Here is a 23067-nt window from a genome sequence, read left to right on the forward strand (position 1 = left end):
TAGAGTCGTGCAGGTCGGTTCAAGAACCTGATGGTTGTTGGGAAGTAGCTGTTCCTGAACCTGAAGTGGTGTGGGACTTCAGGCTTCTGTACCTCCTACCTGATGGAAGCAGTGAGACAAGGGCATGACCCTGATGGTGAGGATCTTTGGTGAGAGATAATGCCTTCTTGAGGCAGCGCCTCATCTAGATGCTGTCAATGGTGTGGAGGGTTTTGCCCGTGATGGACCAGGCTGTGTCCACAACTCTCTGCAACCTCTCCCCCAACCCACCATGAAGCCTATGTCATTCATTTCCCCTGAGTACATTTATGACCCCACCCCCATTCCCTCTGACCCTCTGATTCCCCATCCCCCAATGCCCAAACCCTCAAAACCCAACCTTCAGTGTCTCAAGCCTCTACCCCACCTCCCTGTTAAATTTGACGACCTCCCCTGAAACCCACCTTCCTCCCCCCGCCCCCCCCACCCCCCACCTGCACCAGTGCTCTCTCAACCCACCTCTGATCCCAGAACCTCCTGGCTTCACAATGGCGGAGGCGAGGACTTTGCACATGGTTCCATGTGCATGGACTGCCCCTCTCGCATGAGGTCTTGGGCCTTGCGACCAATGGAACTGGTCGTGGGTGGGAGAAGGGCTTCTACAAATAGAGTGTAAAGTAGATCTAACGCCTCTCCCTCAGCACCAGCTCAAGTGGCATTCTGATGCTATTGCTGACTGCCTCTCTGCGCTTCAGACTCACTATGTTAAGAGAATACGGGGTAAACATTAATTAACATAACGTTGCATTTGACCCCTCAGTGTCCCAGCTCGGGAATGGCCCCAGTGGAGTTACTCAGGGAATCAGAGTAAGTGTAATATATGTGTTTATCAAGCCTGCCCAGCTCGTTACATCCTGGTATTTCGTTTTGTCACTGAACGGTCCTTTATGTTCTGTCAAGATACAAAAGCAGACCAAGCCTCCTTGCTGAACTAATGAACAGGATCCCTGGAGTGGCGTTCACTCCCTCAGTTCAATGACTGCCCCATCTCCAAACCCAGTCAACTTTCCTCTCCTGTTACAACGAAGCACTGGTTCCATTCTGCACTGACTTTCCCCTCCTGTTGAGTTCTTCTTCTATAGTTGCTCTCAGGATGATGTCAGTGGGGCTTCCAATTGAAGAGAGATAATTATTCAATAAATTGTAAGGTGGGAAATGTCAATTTTGCACACAGCAAGCTCCTACTAGCAGCCACATGACAGAGAGGTAATTTTTCAGTCTTTCACTGATGTTGGTTCAGGAATAAATGTGACTACAGAATGAGGTCCCTCTGTCGGAATACAAAGAGATCTCTGAGAAGGGAGACCCTGGCCTCTGTTTAATGACTTGTTCAAAAGACGATCCATCCTACAGTCTGAGTTGTTGTGCTTTAAGTCTCTGAAGCTGGACTTCAGATCTCCACCTCCTGACACGGAGACAGGTGTGCTTGCAAAGGAGTCGGAACTGACAGCTTACCAGAGATGAGGTGATGCAGGAGTTGCAATCACAGAGCTGCAGGGCTGTGAACCAGGCAGAAGCTATCAGGGGCAGTGAGGAATTAAAACAAGGAATGATGGAAATAATCAGAATCAGGTTTACGATCACTGACATATGTCGTCAAATTCGTTGTTTTGCGGCAGCAGTACAGTGCAAGACATAAAAATTACTATGTTACCCAAAAAACAAATAAATGAGGAGTAACAAGGTAGTGTTCATGGGTTCATGGACCATTCAGAAATCAAATGACAGAGGGGAAGTTGAGCGCAGGTCTTCAGGCTCCTGTACCTCCTCCCCAACAGTAGTAATGAGAAGAGAGAATGTCCCGGATAGTGAGGGTCCTTAATGACGGATGCCGCCTTCTTGAGGCACCGCCTCAATAGTGGGGAGGGTTGTGCCTGTGATGGAGCTGGCTGAGTCTACAACCCTCTGCAGCCTCTTTCAATCCTGCACATTGGAGCCTCCATACCAGGCAGTGATGCAACCAGTCAGAATGCTCTCCACTGTACATCTATGGAAAGTTGCAAGAGTCTTTGGTGACTTACCAAATCTCCTCAAACTCCAAATGAAGTAGAGCCACTGGCATGCCTTCTTCATGATTGCATCAATGTGCAATCAATGTATTCAGCAGGTTGGGCAGCATCTCTGAGGAAAGTTGATTGGGTTTGGAGAGGAGCCAGTCATCGAACTGAGGGAGTGGACACCACTCCACGGATCCTGTTCGTTAATTCAGAAAGGAGGCTTGGTCTGCTTTTGTACGTTGGCAGAAAAGAAGGGACCGCTCAGTGATAAAATGAAATTTAATTTGCAGGTGTGGGTTAGTGAAGGCCATTCATAATGTCTAAGAATTTAGCCTAGAGAGTTTACAAAGCCTCAAAATGCCTTCAAAGGTGAACAGGCATCATGAGAGGGTGGAGAGAATAGAGGGACTCTTCAAAATCTTGGGAGCTTTGCTACTCGGAGATCAGGGGAATAAACCGTTTTGAAGGAATGTTCTTTGTAATCCAAAAAACATCTGTAGCTGAACTTGACCCTGGAAAATGATGCCAATTTGTTCCTTTGATCAGCCATTGCTGGGATCCACACTACATGTCATTTGCTGAACATCTTTGCATCTCTCACAGCTGCAGCTGCCTTTTGTGTGTTTCAAGCAGTATTGTTCTGTTGAAGTCAGATGCATTGATAATAACGAAACAAGACAGCAAAAGGTTGAAGTACAAAAGGCAAGCACTCAGCATGATTTCCTGATATGCTACAAAATGTGCAAATAACCTTAAAAGGAAACTGCAAGATCTGGCATTAATAATTGATAAATCTACCATAACAAGCCAACAGCATATTGGAGGTGAACAGAAAAGCAGTTAATGTTTCAAGTCTGAGAGCCTTCAATCAGAATTGTCTCCAGCATTTTCTGTTTTCCAGCATTAGTAGTTTTTTGATTTTCATTCCAGGTGAAGGCACCTATTGTATCTAACCTAAAGGTCTGAGCTCTTTCTGACAGCTGATGTTCTTTGCCAATGCCCTCTTCAATTTTCTCTGAAAGAGACAATCCTTGTTGGGATGTGATCCAATGCATTGAGCAACAAATTGTATTTCAGTACTGTAAACCTTAATGTTACCAGTACAGTGTTAACTTGGTTGAGGTGTTTATGGATGGTTCCAAGCCCAAGAAGTCTTGTACTCTCCCAGCATTGGAAGATTCCCTCTGGCCTTCTGGCAAATACTTATTTTTCAACTAGAAACACTTTAACAAAATGACAAATATCCAGCCATTATCAAGTCCCGGTCTTTTGGGAACTTGCTGTGCACAAATTTCCTGCTTTATGACAGTGTGTGCAGCACCGTGCTAGTTTATAGGCTGCACGACACCTTGGGACATCTGGAGATCATGAAAGGTGCTCTAGAAATGGAAATTCCTTAGTCTGTTATCACTGGGGCAATTGGAATGAGCTCTGGTCTGTTTTGTACCTGCCTCTGGGATGCTCTATTGAACAACATAAGGGTAACCTTCCAGTACAGCTAGCTCTTGCTCTTTTGGCTGAATTTGCACAGAAGGGTGCAGCCTGATCTCACATTAGCCCAGGTGACACCTGATGCAATATTACCTCCTCACATCAGTGAGGCAAATATTCTTACCAACAGAATTGTGCATAGTGAAAAGAACAATTAATAGGATGTAGATGATGGTTTTAAGAATTCAGTGTAGCACCTAAAATATAGGCTGATACCACCCTAAGAATTGGAATTGGTTTATTATGGTCACATGTCCCAAGATATAGTGAAAAAATTAGTTTTGCAAGTCATCCATACAGATCATTTCATTTGAGTTGGTACAAGGGAAAAGCAATAACAGACTGTAGAATATATTGTTACAGTTACAGAGAAAGTGCAGTGCAGGTGGACAATAAGGTGCAAGGACCATGATGAGGTAGATTGTGAGGTCAAGAGTTCATCTTTAACATACAAGAGGTCCCTTCAGAAGTTTTATAACAGCCGGATAGAAGCTGTCCTTGAGCCTGGTGGTGTGTGTTTTCAAGCTTTTGTATCTTCTGCCCGATGGAAGTAGATGGGTTTGGTCTGAGGGAGAATGTCTGGGATGGGAGGGATCCTTGATTATGCTGGCTGCTTTTCCAAGGCAGTGAGAAGTGTAGACATGGAGTCCATGGAGGTGGGGTTGGTTTTCATGATAGACTGAGCTGTGACCAACACCTTTGATTTCTGGTTTGGTACAGAGCTGTTTGCCTGAATGGGAGTGAGCTCGGAGCAAAGAAATGTTACCTGACTTCTTTTGTCCGATGAGGAACCTTGGGTTATTGGTTGAAGTAATTGTCCATCCTCCAGTATCTTAGAGAGTGAAGGAGAGAAGATACTGACATTCTGGATTATTCTGGAAAACATGACCTTCTGTCAACCATTGCCTCACATTTTGTTTTGTTCAAAGGAGTTCATCAGCTTTGGAATCCTGGCTAATAGTGAAGGTGGCTGGATGCCCATTCAGATGCAAGTTGAAACATTCTAGTCCAACATTCTGCACTGCAGCATCTCCCATGGTACAGCACGTTCCGAATCTGTAGTACAGACTTTACTAATTAACTCATTCTAACTAAGATCTGAAATTAACTATGATCTCTACCAACCTTCAGCGAATGAACCTACCAGTGGTACTTTTGCAATCTCAGCCCACAACATTTCCGATTTAGGGAAACTTTGGGTTACCAGCAGTTCTCAGAATCCTTACATGACCCGAGAGCATCTATACCTGAAAAGAACAGTACTCCTGCTCAGAGGAAGATGATCAGGGGGCAACTTCTGTGGTCCAGATTTACTGTGGTTCAGCATCAGTCAGGTCCCAAGGGTGTGGACTAGAGAGTTTCAACGTGAATTCTCATTGCCTGTCAATGGTTTACCTACTCTCTTGAGCAGAGGGTTAAATAGGAAGATGACATTTCATTCTGAGAGTTAACTTAATATCTTTTTCTTGTCTTTGAAGATCTTGCTGGAATAGACATGTAATTATAACCTTGTGTGACCTACAAAATAAATTGAAAATAAGCCTCACCCCTCTGCCCCCAGCCACCTAATTTGCAGAGCTGAAACATTGTGATTCGATTCATTTCCACCCATTCTCTTGAAATCCCTCCTGACTCCTTTGAAACCTACTTTCTGCACTAGAAATGTTCTCCAAAGGTCAGAGCAAGGATTTTAATTTAACCCCGAGAGGTTATGCCATCTTAAAGATCTGATGCAGGATTAAGTGGCTAATGCTCTTCCTGTCATAATCTGAAACAGTTGAAATAAGCAACCATGCTTAGAAATGCCAGACAGCATCAGTTTGATAAAATCAGATTTGTGGTATCTCTGGAATGTTCAAAGGTAGAGCTTGTGACAGTTTTGGCTTTGAGTGACACAGAAAATCCATCTTCTATAATCGGCCTCTCACTCGATCTGCTTGTGATTCCTGCTTTTAACATTCAGCACCTCCAAGTATTTTATCCAGCACCTTATTCACCTAAAAGAAAGAAGAAAGGAGACAATGGTCAACTCAGTGCAGCTTGAAACTGATAAAGATACAAAAGCCTGCGATCACATGCACCAGACTCAAGGACAGCTTCTATCCCATTGTTGTCAGACTCCTGAACGGACATCTCACACACTAAAGGATGAACTCTTGAACTCTTGATCTCCCAATCTACCTCGTCATGGCCCTTGCACTTTATTTGTCTCCCTGCACTTTCTCTGTGACTGTAACACTATATTCTGCATTCTTTTTCTTTTTAGTGTAATTATGCATAGCATGATCAGTCTGGATGGCACGTAAAACAAAAGTTTTTCATTGTACATGTAACAATAAACCAGTACCAATACCGATACCAATGCCATGCTCATTTACCATCTAATCCCATTCCAGTTTCCCAATGAGACAGACAGAGGCCACGTCAGTCCATTGAGTCTAAGTCGATTGATTGAACAATTCCATTCCCCAATACTCTGCCTAACCTAATCCCCGCACAATCCCATCAACCCTCCCAGATTCTGTCACCTACCTACAGACAAGGGGCACTTTACAGCCGCCAATTAACCTATGAGCATGTCTAAGGGATGTGAGAGGAGACTGGAGCTCCCAGAGGAAACCCATGCAATCACAGGGAGAACGTGCAAACTCCACACACAGTACTGGAGGTCAGAATTGAACCCAGTTCACTGAAACTGTGAGGCAGCAACTCTACCAGCTGCACCAAAATTCTTCATTGCCAAGAGTTGTGAATGCAGTCCAGTCCATCACGCAAACCAGCCTCCCCTCCATTGATTCTGTCTATACTTCCCACTTCTTTGGGAAAGCAGACAACATAATCAAGGACCCTGCACACCCTGGTCATTCTCTCTTCTCCCCCTTCCCATTGGACAGAAATACAAAAGCTTAATAACACGCACCACCAGGCTCAAGGACAGCTTCCATCCTGCTGTTAAGACTCTTGAATAGACCTCTTGTATGATAAAGATGAACTCTTAATCTCTCAGTCTATCTTGTACTTTATTTGTCTACCTGCACTGCACTCTCTCTGTAACTGTAACACTATATTCTGCATTCTGCTTATTTTCCTTTTTACTACCTCGATATACATGTATGGAATGATCTGCCTGGATGGCACGCTAAAAGCTTTTCACTGTATCTCAGTACATGTGACAATAATAAACCAATTACCAAGTTACCTCAATACGCCAGTTAAACCAAGTTGCTCCTACCAAAAATGATGCATGTGATATCTGTCTGCCTGCCATCGAGTAAGCTAGACATTGACTTGATTTGTTAAATGCTGACTCTTGCACTGTTGATTTTCCCCTTGGTTAATGATAGGTTTAAGGTGAGAGTGAGGAGGTTTAAAGGGGATCTCAGAGGTAAATTTCTCACACAAAGAGCTGCCAGAGGAGGTGGTGGAGGCAGGATCAGTAACAACATTTAAGAGCCATCCTAAGTACTTTAATGAGAAAGGCAAAGAAGGATATGGAATTAATGCAGGCAAGTGGGATTAGTATAGATGTGTACGATGGCCAGCATAGACATGGTGGGCCGAAGGTCCTGTTATTATTACCTACCTTTCTATACCTCAGTCAGATTCCCCCCCCCCAGCTTCCTCCACATGAAAACAAGCCCAGCCTATCCAGTCTCTCCTATTGTAAGTATATAATACAGATAAACCTAGAAATTCAGCTCCAGTTAGTCACATTAAACATACTGTTCAGCTCTGTTCCACCTGTGAAATTCAGTCCTCAGAGCAGAGCGCCATGAACTGAAGTACAGACTGATTAGTACTCTGCTGTAGGAAAGATGTCAATAAGCTGAAAAGAGTGCAGAGGAGATCTACAGGGATATTGTCGGGACTCGAGGGACTGAGTTATGGAGAGAGGTTGAACAGGTTGGGACTTCTTTCATTGTAGTGTAGAAGAATGAAGGGTGATCTTATAGAGAAGTATAAAATCATGAGGGGGATAGATAGGGTCAATGTGAACAGTCTTTTTCCAAAGGTTGGGAATTCAAGAACTAGAGGACATAGGCTTAAGGTGAGAGGGGAGAGATTTAATAGGAACCTGAGGGGTAACTTTTTCACCCAAAGAGTGGTCTGTATATGGAATGAGCTGTCAAAGGAAGTGATTAAGGCAACATAAGATAAGATATCTTTATTAGTCACATATACATCAAAACACATAGTGAAATTCATCTTTTGCGTAGAGTGCTCTGGGGGCAGCCCACAAGTGTCACCACGCTTCTGGCGCCAGCATAGCATGCCCATGACTTCCTAACCCATATGTCTTTTGGAATGTGGGAGGAAACCGGAGCACCTGGAGGAAACCCACACAGACACGGGGGGAACGTACAATCTTGTTACAGGCAAGGTATTTGGACAGCTACATGGATAAGAAAGGTTTAGAGGAATATGGGCCAAACGTGGGTAAATGGGACGAGCTTAGATGGGAATCTTGGTCAGCATGGACTACTTGGGCCGAAGGGCTGTTTCTGTGCTGTATTACTCTATGACTATGATTCTACTGCTGAATGGGGCTGCATTACTTAACAGTTATATTTTGTGGTGTCTTAGTACTTTCCCCTTTAGCAAGAGTTTTGAGGCTTTTGCAAGACCTGACAGCTGTATTATTCTCTGTCCTTGACTTATGATGGGGTAAAGATGCAATGCATGGTACGGCACCTGCAAAACAGGATTTGAGAAGCAAGAGTACAGCCACCGGCTACTACTGCGTTCAACATGAAGCAGATGAATTTCAACCCTAGATTCTCCATAGAAACCGGAATTACATTTTCTTTCACATTTGCTCTGACCCTGAAACTGCCAAGGGAACAGATGCTGCGATACCTTTTAAGCCACCATTAAATATTCTGTGGTTTTAGCTCTGCCTCACTGCACCTGGTAATACCTATGCTTAGAAGCTGGACTGCATGCTTTTTGGTGCGCAGAACAAGCACTGTGTGCGGTATTAGCATCCAGGCATGTGACCTGCAAAATAATATTGGCAATAAGCTCCAATTATAAAACATTCCAGTAGTTTTCACACTGCATTAAAACTTTAATCTGTGCTGTTCCTGGAGGCTTGTTCTGTAGAGATGACAGCTGCTGCACCATTGCTGCTACAAAGCAAAGAGGGAGGAGAGGAATGTGGCTTCAGTGACAGGTTCGCAGTTCACAATTTGGACAGCCAATCTGAGGAAGCAAACTAGACCTCCGTTAACATCACATGAGGGGCACAGATAGGGGGAATGCACTCAGTCTTTTTCCCAGACTTGGGATATCAAGGACTAGAGGGCATAGGTTTAAGGTGAGATGGGAAAGATTTAATTGGAACTTGAAGGACAACCTTTTTACACGGAGGGTGGTATATATATGGACTGAAGTGGTTGAGACAGGTACATTAAACAAATGTTAAAAGACATTTAGACAGGTCCATGGATAGGAAAGGTTTAGAGGAACATGGGCCAAATGCAGGCAAATGGGACTAGTTTGGATGGGCATCTTGGTCAGCATAGACCAGTTGAGCCGAAGGGTTATTTTCTGTGCTGTTTGACTCTAAATGCTCATGAAAGTCAGGCACATCCAAGATTTGTTGAGCTAGTTTCCCAAAGACCACTAATCAAACCAGAAATGATCACTCGTTCAATTTATTATGTGCAGTTGGTCTATAAATAATGAGTGCAAATGGGTCTAATTTCTCAGCAACACTGTCTACAAGAGCATTCAGTCTCACAATGCTGACCACTTTTTCAAGTACTTCTTCTTCCGTTTGTGAAAAGTTATTTTTGTTTTTGGCTTCTGTTGGGTGGAATACCTTCTTAGCCACTGTTTGCTTCTAACCCACGGTCACAGCGATATCCATTGGAGCATAAAGCTGCAGATCAAAACAGAGAATGTTGGAAATACTCAGCAGATCAGGCCACATCCGTGGGAAGGGAAACAGAGTTAACGTTTCAGGCCAAGGACCAGCTGAGTACTTCAAGCATTTTCTGTTTTTATTTTCGATTTCCAGAATCTGCAGTTTTTTTTTAATTTTCATCAAACTGCAGGTGTTGGAAACCTGAGACAAAAGCTGAGAATGCTCAAAATATTTGGCTGTCAGGCAGCATCTGTGGTGTGAGGAGCAGAGTCAATGTTTGAGGTCAACAACTTTCATAGAACTGGGAAAGTGAGAAAACAAGCTGGTTACCTGAAACTGCTGGATTAAATAATTTCAGATCACCGGCCTCTTTTTTTTGTACTGGATAGTTCAGGTTCAATTGGTTCCTTTGTTTCTTTTCCCTTTTGCCTCAAACTGCTGGTTTTAAAGGAATTGTTTCCTTGACAACTTTGGTCTAAGATAAGAGATAAGAGATAAGATATCTTTATTAGTCACATGTACATCGAAACACACACTGAAATGCACCTTTTGCGTAGAGTGTTCTGGGGGAAGCCCACAAGTGTCGTCATGCTTCTGTCGCCAACATAGCATGCCCACAACTTCCTAACCCGTACGTCTTTGGAATGTGGGAGGAAACCGGACCACCCGGAGGAAACCCACGCAGACACGGGGAGAACGTGCAAACTTCTTACAGTCTATCAAAAGGCACTCCTTCATTGCCTCCAACCTGCCTCCTCTATACAACTTAAAATATGCTTCTCTTCTCACCTTCCCAGTTCTGAGGAAAGGCTGTTGACCCAAAATGTTGATTGTTTCTCCCTCCATGGATGTTCCCTTACCTCCTGAGGGTTTAGAGCATGATATTTAATTGGGTTTAACTGGGGCATTACTAGTAGTTGTTGCCCTTGCCTTCAGCCTACTTTGCTCTGCCTGGCTCTTCAATTACTTTCATGATCCTGCTCTTTCCCCACAACACCACACTTGCTCTCTTAAAATTACCATCAAGTATATGTCCAGCAACCCTTCAGATGGTATGTTACAGATCTTGGCAACAAAGGCATGAAAAAATATCTATAATCCCACAACGTTTTATAGAAATGAATATCTAGATGTTTAGACTGTTGACATGGAAACCCTTCATACTGTGGCAGTTAAGGAAATGAAGTAAATCTGAATGCAGATGCAAGAAACTGCAGATGCTGGAATCTGGAGCAACACCCAAACTGCTGGAGGAACTCAATGGGTCAGGCAGGATCTGGGGAGAGAAGTGGACAGTCAGATGGCCAGATGAAGAGTCTTGACCCGAAATGTTGCCTGTCCATTTTTCTCCATAGACGCCACCTGACCCACTAAGTTAACTTGAATACAACCAGCAAACTACTGGATTATTGTAGAAACCCATCTGATTCACTCCTGTTCTTCAGGGAAGGACCATCTGGCCACATGTGTCAGTCTACATTGGGGGATTGGCGGTGGAGAGAGTCAGCAGTTTTACATTCCTGGGCATTAACATTTTGGATGACCTGCTCTGTGCTATGCCCCAGCACATAGATGCAATCATAAGTAAAGCACACCAGTGTCTTTACTTTCTTTGGAAGTTAAGGAGGTTCAGCTTGTCACCGAACACTCTAACGAGCTTCTACGGATGTACTGTTGAAAGTATCCTGACTCGTTGCATCACGGTCTGGTACGGCAATTCAAATGCACAGGAAGGTAAGAAGCTGCAGAGAGTTGTGGACACTGTCCAATACATCACGGGCACATCCCGCCCCACCATTGGTAGTATCTACAGGAGGCACTGCCTCAAGAGGGCAATATCCATCATCAAAGATCCCCACCATCCGGGCCATGCCATCTACTCACAGTTACCATCGGGCAGGAGGTACAGAAGCCTGAAGTGCCACACCACCAGGTTCAAGAACAGCTACTTCCCTTCAACCATTTGGTTCTTGAACCAACCTGCAAAACCCCAATCACTGCTACAGTTTAGCAACACGATGACCACTCTGATCACTTTGCACTAAAATGGACTTCGTTTTTTCCTTTGTTCTAATTGTGTTTTTTCTTGTAAAAATTGTGTATAATTTATGTTTAACATGTTTTTCTTGTGAATGCTGCTTATACGATACTATGTGCTTGTGATGATGCTGCAAGTAAGTTTTTCATTGCACCTGTGCATACATGGGGCAGGCACGGTAGTGTAGTGGTTAGCACAATGCTATTACAGCGCCAGCAACCTGGGTTCAGTTCCCGCCACTGTCTGTAAGGAGTTTGTACGTTCTCCCCTTGTCTGTGTGGGTTTCCTCCGGGTGCTCCGGTTTCCTCCTACATTCTAAAGACGTACGGGTTAGGAAGTTATGGGCATGTTATGTTGGCGCTGGGAGTGTGGCGACACTTGCGGGCTGCCCCCAGAACACTCTACGCAAAAGATGCATTTCACTCTGTGTTTCGATGTACATGTGACTGATAAAGATGTCTTATCTTATCTTACTTGTGCATATGACCCTAAACTTGACTTTCTGTGACACCAAAGTCAAGGCACTGTAAGTCATGGCTTCAACTCCTGCTGCACCAAAACCGACCAAATATTGACTGAAATTCCTGCCCCAAAATGCTGTGGAGAACATCACATTGTGGCTGAACTTTCCAAACTGAAATGAAGTCTTGAAGAATTTCTTTATGTAAATACAAGCTTTTCATCTGAACTCCCACTGTGTCAATGTCACCAAAAGTTACAAGTCACTGCATAAGTAACAAGATAGTCTCTGTGTGTCTGCTTCTGTCCCCACCCGACATCTGAAGGTGTAAACATCGGGAGGAAACTCATTAACAACCACTCAGAATGCTGATAAACTGAAACCTTTTGCCTCATCAAAGCATTTTTGTTGCATTAACGGATGGACATCAAACGTTCTCATATTGGACTGTCCTTGGTTTCATAGTGAACAAACAGGGTGAAAATGGTACAATTGAAAGGAAAGGTAGCTCAATCAAGTTGTTGCAGTGTGATCTGTGTGGTCACCAGGAAGATTTATGGGTAAAAGCATTTAGAGTTAAAGCATAAATAATGTTTGAAATTAAAGAATCAACTGCAAATTGAATTGAGGACTTGTGGGGAGAGAAGGGTTGAATGTGAATATGTGTACCAGAGATTACATTTAAGGGTTAAGGATGCTTACAAGATACAGAATGCGAAGGTCATATTATAGAATGCCATTCTGTTGTGTTTTACATCATTCCTTCAGTAACTTCAGATAACACCTTTCGTCATATTATTTGCAGTGGTTGTATTATTTTATTTCTTCTTCTTTAATAAACCTCTGGAAGAATCTGTATTGAGCCTTGACTAGATTTACCCCACCTCAGCAAGTTCAGGAGGAGCTCAGAGAATAGGCGTAAGAGTAAATTGCCTCCAGCATTGGCTTGTTGTCCACTCATGACAAGGACAATGAGGGAAGGGCAGTATTTACTGGCCTTACCAGTGATATCCATTTTCTACAAAGGAGTAAATAAAGGAAAAAAGGTTCATTGACATAATCACTTTAAATCTGACCCCTGGTTACTGACCTTTCTGCCACTGGAAACAGGTTCTCTTTTCTGACACTATCAACCCCTTTCTGTCCTGAAGATGTTAACAACACCAACCACTCCAGCCTCTCAAGAAGGTTGAATTCCCTCATTCCTGGTACAGCTCCTATAAATCCGCCACCCTGTCTCCAAGACCTTGACGTCCTTCCTGAAGTGAGAAAGGAGTGAGCATGAGGGTTGGGAGCAAGGTTCATCTGGGAGGGTGGGACTGCACTGTGGGTGTGAAGAAAGTCAAAGAAGCAATGGTAATGGATCACAAAGAATGTTGTTCATTGAGCTGTCTGATGGTTTTCTCTGTGTTTGTGTGTATGTGTGTGTGTGTGTTTATGCATAAGCTTGTGGACTGGGTGAGATGTGTCTGTGTGTGTGTGTGGAGGGGGTGGGAGGGGTTTGTGCATGCGTCTGAGTGTTTGTGTGTGTAGGTGTGCATGTGTGCATTTGTGAACATGCATTTAGTTGTGCATGTAGATGTGTGGTTCTGAATGTATCTGGGGATATGTGTGTACATGTGTGTGTGTTACTTGCGTTTGGTTGTGTGTCGGAGGTGTGTGTAGGTAGGTGGGAGGGTCGAGTTGTGTGTGAGCGTGCATGCTGGAGTCTGTGAACAGGCCTTCCAAACTGAGCCCCTGTTAGTGATAGGAGTCGCATTAAAGTGACATGGATCAATACTGTGAGATTCATGGCCACGTGCATCGCCCCCAATTCTTGATGTCACTGGAGCGGAACTTAATGAAATCACCGCTGGAGAAAACCAGACAAAACAGATGATTAATGGATGAATGAGCATTCAGTGTTCAGATATCTTCCTTTGGAGACTGAGGATTGTACAGAAGCTCATTGGTTTTAATATATTCATGTTAATGAGTGGTGACAATGCCAGCATTTATTACTCATCCTTATTTGTCCTTCAGTTAATCGTATTGCTAAGTCTGAACTCATCTGTTGGCCAAAGTGAATAAGGAGGGCAGATTTTCTTCCCTGAATTACACCAATTGTGTTTTTTTAGGGTGTAAAAACTGAAAACATGGAAACACATAGCAGGTCAGGCAAGAGTTAATGTTTCCAGTTGAAGATCCTCCACCAGAACTGGGAATGAGAAAAAAAGATAGTTTTAAGCAACAGACAATCTGCTGGAGGAACTCAGTGGGAGGAACTCAGCAGGTTGAGCATCTGTGGAAGGAAAGGAATTGTCTACGTTTTGGGTCGAAACCCTGATGCAGGATTTCAACCCGAAACATTGACAATTCCTTTCCTCCCACAGATGCTGCTCAACCCACTGAGTTTCTCTATCAGATTGTTTGTTGCTCCAGGTTCCAGCATCTGCAGTCTCCTGTGTCTCCAAGTTAGTTGTATGGTGTAGTGAGGGTAAGGGAGGGATGGATAGAAGGAAGGGAATATTTGTGAGGGAGCTGCCAGGATTGTGGTGGAGATAAGTAGTCAGAACAGCTGACAGGCAAAATTATGGACAGAGGAGTGTAAAATTTTGTGAACTGTAAGGCTGTTGGGCAGGTCAGGCTGTGGCAATGGAGAGAGAACAACTGAGCCAATATCTCAGAAGGTTGATTTATAGCAGAAATGGCCAGTTCCAATACTGACGGAGAAAGCAAGTTTCCAGAAATTGTAGATTTCGATACAGAGTCCAAAAAGCTGCAATGTGCCCAGATGGAAGAAGAGGTGCTGTTGCTGAAGATTGCATTGGGCCTTGAGGCAACAGAGCAGAAGAGGGATTGGTGAGAAGGAGAATTAAAGTGGTAGGTAACCAGAAGCAGGGGGTCACTACTGCAGTCTGAGTGCAGTTGATCCGCAAAGTGGTCACCCAACCTGTGTTTGGTTTCTCCAAAGTAGAGGACACCACTTTGTGAACACCGATTGCAGTGCACCAGAGGGGAAGATGTGCTTGTGAGTGGCTGCTTCAGTTGGAAAGACTGTTTGGGTCCCTGGATGGTAGGAAGGGAAGAGGTGAGAGACTGGTGTTGCATCTCCTGCTGTTGCATGAGTGCCCTACAACAGGGAGTGGGTGGGAGCAAAAAGATTTGGTAGTTTCTTGGCTCCTGTTACTGCAAAAGGTTTTATGTTTAACTTTCAGCTGTATTTAATTACTTGAATTTAAATTCCCGTGCTGCCTTGGTAGGATTTGAACTCATGGCTTTAGATCAATGATCCAGAACCCTGGTTGTTAGGCCAATAACTTTACCACTGTGCTATAGCCCACATTTTACACTTCAAGACCTTTTGTTTTAATAGAAGTCAAAGGATTAAACCTCTGTGTCTTCTATCATCACATCCCCAAGAGATAATGGCCTAGAAATGTCTTCTTGTTATGTATTAGTTTTAGATGCATTGCAAAAGGATTGGTGAAACTGCATCCATGTATTCAAACTGGTTCCTCTGTGTATGTGATTCACATGGTGTTGCTGTGAATACACTGTAAGGTCAAGAGTACTGTTGAGAGCACTTGCACAACATTCCACCCCACACACATGGCTGGCAAACAGCGTTGGCCTCCAGCGCTCAACCAGGCCTGAACCATCCTGGCTCCAAGCCTTTTTGTACCTGGTATTTGAGGTGTCCACATTCTTCCTGGTAGGCTCTTCTTTCACCTGCATTTCCCAATTCTTGAATCGTTCCCCATTCCCCCACCTTCTCCCCTTACCTCTCCCACCAGTCATCTCCTCTGATATCCATTCACCCGCTCACCCGCTCTGCTGTTTACTTCTCCCCACTCTCTTTCCTTCCAGCCACTCACTGATCTTCCATCCCCACCCCAATCCCAGTGAGGACCTGAAAGTGCCTCTCTAAAATGCATTGATATATTTCAACTCTCAATGTCCTTTTGTCAATAGTAGGGTTAATACAGTTTGGGCCAGGAAATTCAGTCATATAATACATGTTTCTTGAGTGCCGTGTGATTAATTTATGTTAAAATAATCAATTGCTAACCATGATCCATAACTCACAAAATGCACAATAATGATCAAAGTGCGGTGGTAACAGAGGGAACGCCAGTCACTGTGCGATGTACACTTGACGTTGCTGCAGCTACATTGATCTGCTACATGCACTGTGAGCTGTACAGAGCACAGAAGGCCCTCCATGTTGCTCAGTGGCACAGCTGGTACAGCTGCTGTCTCACAATTCCAGAGACACGGGTTCAGTCGTAACCTCCAGTGCTGTCTATGTGGAGTTTGCATGTTCTCCCTGTGATCACCTGGGTTTCATCTGGGTTATCCAGTTTCTTCCCACATCACAAAGTGGTGTTGATAGCTTAACTGGCCACTGTAAATTGTCCCTGGTGTGGAGATGAGTGGTAGAATCTGGGGAAATTGATGGGATATGAGGAGAATAAAATCAGATTTGTATAAAATCAGATTAGTATCAGATTTGGCTTTTAGATAGGCACATGAATGTGCAGAGAATGGAGAGATATGGACGTTGTGTGGGCAGGAAGGGATTAGTTTAGTTAGGTGTTTAATGAGTTTGGCACAACAGTGTGGGCTGAAGGGCCTGGCCCTGTGATGTACTGTTCTATGTTCAAAATTAGTAAATTGGTTTATTATTATCACATGGACCAAGGTACAGTGAAAAACTTTGCTTTTGCATTGCCATACATGCAGATCAGTTAATTACAGCAGTTCATTGAGGTGGTTCAAAGGAAAGCAATAACAGAATGCAGAATAAAGTGTTACAGTTACAGAGAAAGTGCACTGCAGGCAGACAATAAGGTGCAAGGCCATAACGAGATAGGTTGTGAAGTCAAGAGTCCATCTTATCCTATCAGGGGACCATTCTATGTTCTATAAATGGATGCTAATTGTTGGCATAGATTTGGTGGGCCAATGGGCCTGTTTCTGTGCTGTGCAACTCCAAGTCTTAGGTGATACTTAAGTGAACACACCAATAATTACATCCTTACTGGGCAGTCTGCTATAGCAGGCAACAGTGGGCTCAGACTGAATGAGAGCTGATTCTGTTCCTAATTCAGGTGAAGCCACCTTTATTTTCTCAAAGCTGCTGGTGGGTTGGTGGCCCAGCATCTCACCCTCTCTGTCGCTATAATTTGGCTCAGAAGAGCCACTGTTTCTTTTTAATACTGCATAGAATATATTACAGAGAAACAGGCCATTTGGCCCAACCAGTTGGTGCTGGCTTTGATGCTTCACTGGAGCATCCTCCCATTTCCTCATTCAAATCAACAGGTAATCCTCTATTCCCTTCTCCCTCAGAAACCTGTCCAGCCGCTGCATAAATACATCTACAAATGTGGGTGTGAGCTCCACATTCTCGTCTCTCTTTGGGTGGAGAGGTTTCTTCTGAATTCCCGACCATTTTATGTTGATGCTTCCATTTATGCTCTTCCCCCCGGTGGGATTTTCTTTTTCTTTACCCACTCTAACTAAACGTTTCTTTGTGTTAAAGATCTCTATTATGTCACCTCTCAGCCATCTTTTCTCAGCATTAATTCTGACCGGACAATTCTGCAGAGAGAGAGACAGACAGACAGATAGAGATCGAGACAGACAGACACAGAGACAGAGAGACAGACAGACACAGACAGACAGACAGACAGAGACAGACACAGAGACAGAGACAGACAGAGACAGAGACAGAGACAGAGACAGACAGACAGAGAGAGAGATAGACAGACAGAGACAGAGAGAGAGACAGGCAGACAGAGACAGAGAGAGATAGACAGAGGCAGAGAGACAGACAGACAGACAGACAGAGAGATATCGCCGATCCTGTAACAAAGGCACCTTAACCGTTAGTGGGAAATATTGATGATTACCTCAATGTTCCTTCCACCTCTGCAATAACTAGAAATATTCCACAGCAATCCACGGCTGCAGTGTTATAGTAATTAAAAGATAAGATTGTGCCATAGTGATGTTCTTATCTACCTACGAGCACAAAGGAATGCCCTAATCTGCATAAACATCTGTAGTGCAGAAATTCAGAGGTGTTACTTGCAGCGATAATATTTTCACCATTGTGCTTTCTTTTGATGTAATAGCACACTTGGTTGAAATAGAAAGTGCATAAAGTAGTTAGATTAATTCACTCCCCAGACTGCAGAGCTTGCTTGGTTAGGCAGTGGTTTTCGACATGGACCCACTAAATACTACTGTGTGACTTCTTTAGTCAACCCTGGAAGTCAGGCAGTCCAACTCCAGTTACGTAACTGGCACATATATTGAGACGGTGCTGTGTTGTCCAAGAAGCCAACTTTTGCATGAGATGTTACCTATTATTAATTACTCAAGCTCAATAAAATTCCCCAGAAACGTTATTCATTTTTTATTTCTCAAATTTCTCTGTGATTATAGAAGGCCATTCCGCCCATCAAGTCTATGCCGGCTCTCAGAGCATTCCCATTAGTCGCATTCCCCCACTTATCTCCCTATGACCTATTCTCTCTCATATTCTCATCACCTCCCCACTGATTTTCCTGCTTTACACTAGGGGAAAATTACTCTGGCCAATTAACCTAAAAACCCACACGTCTTTGGGATATGGGAGGAAACCGGAGCACCCGGAGGAAACCCACGCAGTCGCGAGGAGAACGTGCAAACTCCACACAGACTGCGCCGGGGGTCAGGATCAAACTTGGACCTCTGGAGCTCTGAAGAATTTTCATCAATATTTCAATGCACAGGAACAAGCAGGAAGGGTGGCACAGCTGGTAGAGCTGCCACTTCACACCGCCAGTGACTGGGTTCGATGCTGACCTCTGGCACTGTTTATGTGGAGTTTGCACGTTCTCCCCATGACCTTATGGCTTTCCTCCAGGTGCTCCAGTTTTCACCCCCGTCCCAGACATCTGTGCATTGGTGTGTCAATTGGCCCAAGTGACCCCCTCCCATTGGACAGAAGATACAAAAGCTTGAGAACACACACCATCAGGCTCAAGCACACCTTCCAGCCCACTGTGATAAGAGTCTTGAATGGACTACTTACAGTATACAATAAAGTCTTGATCTCTCAGTCTACCTTGTCATAGCTTTGCACTTTATTTGTCTACCTACACTGTACTCTCTCTGTAACTGTAACACTGTATTCTGCATTCTTTTTTTTTCCTTTTGTACTACCTTGATGTACTTATGCATGGAATGATCCGTCTGGACGGCATGCAAACCAAAGTTTTTCACTGTACATGTGACAATAATAAACCAATTACCATTCGTGTGGGTGAGTGGTAGAACTGTTTGATGGGAGTGTGGGGAGAATAAAATGGGATAAGTGTAAATAGGTGCTTGATAATCGGTGTGGGTCAATTTCCCCACTCTAGAACCAGATTTTCCCAAGATCTGACAAAGGTTCCAGTTGGACATTTACAAACCCGTAGTAGTGTATGAAGAAAAGTTCTCGCCAGAGTCCTGCAAAGTATTTATCACAGACAGCATTACTGTAAACAGATCACTTGGTTGTGCTGTTCTGCACCTCATGGGAGCTTGCTGTGTGCCAGCTAGCTACTGCCATTCCTACATTACAGCAGTAGCTAGACTTCCTTGACTGTAGCGTGCTGGGACCTCCTGAGGTTGGAAAAAGAGCTAAGTAAATCATTCATGTCATTAACTGCTTTCTCCAACAACATTTCATAGAACCTCAAAGCTGTAAAGGGGGCATTTGGCCCATTCTATTTCTGGTAACTCTCTCACACAGAAGCTCGGTCACTCTGGACCTATTACTTGTTTGCCCTTCAACTACAGTCATCTCTCAGTGAACCAGCAACTTATTGACTGGTTTACAGTTAACCCGTGAGAGGGGAGGAAATGAAGCCAGCATTTCCAGATCTCAAGTTGCAGCAGTCAGTGAGCGCTGCAGGCAGTGGGAGCACCCACACAGTGATGGTTGCTTCTTCTGCTTGTCACAGGCTGTGTTGGTGCCTGGGTGACCCCTGGGGTGGGGATTTTCAAGCGATGATTGCCATTGTGATAAGACTATTGAATGGTTCCCTTATACGATAAGATGGACTCTGACTTCACAATCTACCTTGTTGTGACCTTGCACCTTCTCTGTAGCTGTGACACTTTACTCTGTACTGTTATTGCTTTTACCTGTACTACCTCAAGCACTCTGTACTAACTCAATGTAACTGCACTGTGTAATGAATTGACCTGTACGATCAGTATGCAAGACAAATTTTTCACTGCATCTCAGTACAAGTGACAATAATAAACCAATACCAACACCAACATCCGGCACCCCCACAGCTCGTTCTTGGTTCCCAGCTCCAGTTGGGATGGGAATTCGCTGTGCTGGAGACACACGTGTCTTAACGACCACCCTGCACTGTTGGAAGGCACTGAGGCCATTGGACCCCTCCAAACAGCAGGTTCACCATGGCAGGCCAAGCATGGCTATTAAATCCCACTCCTGCACATGGGCCAGGTTCGGTTTGGTTACAGAGCGAGGGCAGGGTCTTGAGGCATAGCTGACAGGTGAATCTTTGCTCCATCTTGTCCTGATGCGTTGTCTTAGAGTCCTTCAGCCTACTGGCCATGCCAGCCTAAGGATATGTGCTTAGCCCACTGCTCTACTGTCTCTACACTCATGACTGTGTGGCTAAGGGCAGCTCAAACGCTATCTATAAATTCGCCGATGACACCGCTGTTGTTGCTAGAATCTCAGATGGCGATGAGGAGGCTTACAGGGGTGAGGTAGATCGGCTGGTTAAGTCGTGTCTCAACAACAACCTCATACTCATCGTCAGCAAGACCAAGGAACTGATTGTGGACTTCAGGAAGGGGAAGTTGGGAGAACACACACCTCCTCACTGAGGGGTCAGTGGTGGAAAGGGTGAGCAGCTTCAAGGTCCTAGGCGTCAACATCTCAGAGGATCTATCCTGGGCCCAACACAAATTTCTATAGATGTACAGTGGAGAGCATCCTGACTGGTTGCATCACAGCCTAGTGTAGAGCCTCCAATGCACAGGATCGCAAGAGACTGCAGGTGGTTGTAGACTCAGCCAACTCCATCATGGACACAACATTGCCCATCATCGAGGACATCTTCAAGCGGCGGTGCCTCAAGATGGCATCTATCATTAAGGACGCTTTCCATGCAGGACATACTCTCTTCTCGTTACTACCATCGGGGAGGAGGTACAGGAGACTGAAGACCCACACTCAACGATTCAGAAACAGCTTCTTTCCCTCTGCCATCAGATTTCTGAACAATCCATGAACCCATGAACACTACCTCATTATTCCTTTTTTCTTGCACTATTTATTTTTGTAATTTATTGATTTTGTATCTTTGCACTGTACTGCTGCCACAAAACAACAAATTTCACATCATATGTCAGTGATAATAAATCTGATTCTGATTCTGAACCATCAAATACCCATCTAGACCCATTTACCACCATTTGGTGCATAACCTTATATTCCTTGGATACTCAAGTGCTTGTTGAGATGTAAGATATCTTTATTAGTCACATGTACATCGAAACACACGGTGAAATACATCTTTTGCGTGGAGTGTTCTGGGGGCAGCCCGCAAGTGTCACCACGCTTCTGGCGCCAACGTAGCATGCCCACAACCTCCTAACCCGTACGTCTTTGGAATGTGGGAGGAAACCGGAGCACCTGGAGGAAACCCATGCAGACACGGAGAGAATGTACAAACTCCTTACAGACAGTGGCCGGAATTGAAGCCGGGTCGCTGGCGCTGTTGGTTGAGAGTCTCTGCCTCCACCACCTTTTGAGGCAGTGCATTCAAGATTGCACCTATCCTCCTGGGAAAAAGTATCTCAGATCCTCTTGAACCCTCATACTCTTCACCTTAAGCCTGTCCCCTCTAAGTTGAGACATCTTAGGTACAGGGAATGTTTCTTACTATCCGCCCTACCTATGCTCTTCATAATTTCTCTGTCAGGTTCCGCCCTAGCCTCCTTGGCTTGAAGCAAACCTAGCCTATCCAGTCACTCCGCCTTACTGAAATGTTATGTCCCAATGAAATGTTCCATCCCATCATCTTGGTGCCTGGGCCAGCAGATGCAAGAAGATGCAACCTCAATGTCCATGGACCAGCAGTGGTTACTGGGCTCCTTTGCATCTTCTGTGCTCTCTTCCATTCTCCTGGATTATACGGGTAAGGGGGTGGAGCAAGGCTTCAGTTGCCTGACCAGCAATCCAGGAGCAACAACACAGGCTCTGGAGATCAAATCTCACCATGGCAGCTGTTGAATTTAAATTTAACTAATCATGTGGAACCATTCATATTAATGACCACAAAAACTACCAGTTTGTCATTTAAAACAAAAACCACCAGGTTCACTAATGTTCTTCAGGGCAGGGAATCTGCCATTTTTACACAGTCTGGTTTATGTGTGACTCCTGACCTAATCCCCAGAGGTTGAGTCTTAAAAACAAGCCTAGCAAGCCACTTAGTTATCACTACCACCTTCTCAAGGGGCAATCGGCCATGGGCAGTAAAAACCACCTTGGCAAAATCCTGGAAAATGAATAAAATATATTTTTAAAAAAGTGGAAAGTTAACTGCTCAAATACACCATCCGTTGGCTTTGAGAATTACCAGTTGGTCATTCTTCATGTTTGAGGTAGAGGAGCAAACATCAACAAGGCATCATGTCCAAGCAAATTCCTGACAACATAGGAGGAGGGCATTTGGCCCATTGAGTCTATGCTTGCTCAGAATGCAATCCCATTTCCCCTACTGATTTTCCCCATAACCTACTCTCCCAAAATACCCGACAACTCCCCCCAGCCCCAGCCCCCAGATTCTACCACTCACCCACACACTCGGAATAATTCACAGCTGTCAATTGACCTACCAATCTGCACATCTTTGGGATGTGGGAGGAAACCCGAGCACCCAGAGGAAACCCACGTGGTTACAGGGAGAAGGTGCAAACTCCACACGAATAACACTGGAGGTCAGGATTGAACCCAGGTCACTGGAGCTGTGAGGTCACAGGTCTACTTAGTCATGCCATTGTGCTGCAGATCATACTGCTGCCTCACAGCTCCAGCGACCCAGGTTCAATCCTGACCTCCGGTGCTGTCTGTGTGCAGTTTGCAGGTTCAGCCTGTGATCTG

The sequence above is a fragment of the Pristis pectinata genome, chromosome 29 (assembly GCF_009764475.1).
Source record: "Pristis pectinata isolate sPriPec2 chromosome 29, sPriPec2.1.pri, whole genome shotgun sequence".
NCBI lineage: Eukaryota > Metazoa > Chordata > Chondrichthyes > Rhinopristiformes > Pristidae > Pristis > Pristis pectinata.